Source organism: Mus pahari, chromosome 19, assembly GCF_900095145.1.
Source record: "Mus pahari chromosome 19, PAHARI_EIJ_v1.1, whole genome shotgun sequence".
NCBI classification, from domain to species: Eukaryota; Metazoa; Chordata; class Mammalia; order Rodentia; family Muridae; genus Mus; species Mus pahari.
Genome location: NC_034608.1, coordinates 19904314 through 19906853, shown reverse-complemented (window position 1 = coordinate 19906853; position 2540 = coordinate 19904314).

Below are 2540 nucleotides of genomic sequence, written 5' to 3'. Positions count from 1 at the left end.
GTTTCACATATTCTGGGCTCCTGGCTGTGGATGACCTTGAATGCCGGATCCCCCTGCCTCCACTTACTGAGACTGGGAGGGTCTGTCTGTTCATAAGGAAGCAAGAGAGGGTGCACAAGGACAGAAGATCCATCTCATCTTGGCAAGAGTCAAGAAGCTTTTGCTCTTCTGCAATCCCTTTGCCCCATAAAAAGCACTGCCTGGCTGTGGGATGTTGGCAGAGAGTCCCCAGCACAAAGGCTCCAAGCAGGTCTCTGCACAGCCAGCTGAGCCGGGATGTTTACAGTGGTAATAAATCACAGCACCAACACTGCAGACATCTGTTCTAAGTGGATGGAGTTTAGGGAGGGAGAGGAGAATGGGGGCGGGGCAAGAGAACACAGTGCTACCAGAACAGGGGGCAGGGAAAGAGCCAGGCCTTGAAGAAACTCCAAGTGGAGACTCCTGGGGACACCGTGACACCCCCGGAACACCGCTGCCCTAACCCTAACCCTACTAGCTGCTGAAAATCCCCCTCACTTCCCAGACCTGAAGAAACTGGTCCTCAGCAGGTCGACTGGTGAACCCCTTGGACACCGGGTGATCCCAAAAATGGCTTGGACACTAGCACTGCTGTGCCCGGTGTGTGTGTGTGTGTGTGTGTGTGTGTGTGTGTGTGTGTGTGTGTGTGGTGGAGTACAAAGGAGCTCTGGGCGGGTGGGGACTCCTCGTTTGGGCTGAGTGGTGAGCAGCCATGTGAGTGTATCTGTCAAAATTCGCCTGTGAGACTGGCTTAGGAAGAGTGATGACATTTGGTCTGAGCCTGAACCCTGGGTCTCACATGACAGAACGATCAAGCCAAGTCCCACAAGTTGTCCTGCAGCTGCCATACACGTGCCCACATGTGTGCACATGCACACACCCACACATGTGCACACGCACACACAGAAAAACATCAAGAGTGCATTGAGGGCTGGTGACATGGCTCAGCGGTTAAGAGCGCCGACTGCTCTTCCAAAGGTCCTGAGTTCAAATCCCAGCAACCACATGATGGCTCACAACCATCTGTAACAAAATCTGATGCCCTCTTCTGGAGTGTCTGAAGACAGCTACAGTGTACTTACATATAATTAATTAATTAATTAATTAATTAATTAATTAATTAATTAAAAAAAGAGTGCATTGAGATGGAGATTAATATTTGTTTCATCTGTATGAAAATAGTTCTCAGTAATTTAGAAAAAAACCCATCTGTATGCAATGGTTCATGATTGTAATTCCAGAATTCAGGAGGATTATTGAGAGTGGTCTAAGCCTTGTCTGGCTACATAGTGAATCCCAGGCCAGCCTGGGTTTACATGGTGAGATTTGTCTCTAAAATCCAAATAAGACATCTACAAGCTAGCTGAGTTGGTAACAACCTTACTGTGTGAGCGGCAGGAACTTATTCCGGCCACCAGAACCATGTACAGAAGCCAGATAGGAGTGCAGTTTTATAATCCCAGCATTGGGGAGCCAGAGGCAGGGACTCACTATCCAGCTGACATAATCCCATTAGCAAGCTCCAGTCCAGTGAGAGACCCTGGCTAAAACAAAACAAAAACTAAGGTAGGTTATCCCTGAAACTTGACCTTGAGGTTGACCTCCGAATTCTGCACAAACCAGCGCGCGCGCGCACACACACACACACTCACACTCACACACAGGCAGCTGACACTATATATCAGTGGTAGAGCCCCTGCCTAGAATCCCCCAATGAGGGGCAGGGGGCATGGTTCAAGTCCTAGAATGTTGCCTAGAATTGTATCCAATAGTGAGGGTGGAGATAGATTGTAACAGTAGCCTGCTGTCTAGGGCTTATGTCTTTGGTTCAGCCTCCAGTACCACACAGTAACTGGGGAACAGGGGGAGAGCTTTGTCTGTGTTAAGCCTTGATAGAAAAGGCTGTGGAAGCCAGGGTGCGTTTTGAGCAGGGAGGGGTGCAATTGGACTGGATGTTAGGAAAGTCCTCAGGACTCAGTGTGGTATACATGAAGGAGGGAGACTGGCCTGCGTTCCCCCTTACTCTTCCCTGAGCCCTGTTCCCCTCTGCACTCCTCCACATCCTTGTGGGAGTGCAGGCAGAAGTGAAATGAGAGAGAGAAGTAACTGAAGTCGCCAGGCAGAGCCTTGGAGGTCAACAGCCTCTGACTCAACATCCACAGCTCAGCTCTTGCCTGGCGCTGGGCTTTTCAGAAGCATTGATTTGGTGACAGAGAAGGGGAATGCTACTGGAAGTGGGGTGTCAGGGTCGGAGACCCACTGAGAACAGGGGCAGGTTGGCAGAGACAGATCCAAGATACACCGGGATTTGGGATCTCTTGTGGGAACTCCTCTTGTCCACCAAAAGTACCTATGTTTCTGACTTTGTTTCCATCAAAAACAACTAAAAGAGATGTGCACATGAATGTGTGCATGTGTGGCATGTGCACACATGTGTGAACATGGGTATGCTTACATGAGTGTGTGCATGTGCCAGTTTACAAATGCTCGTGTGTGTGTGTGTGTGTGTGTGTGTGTGT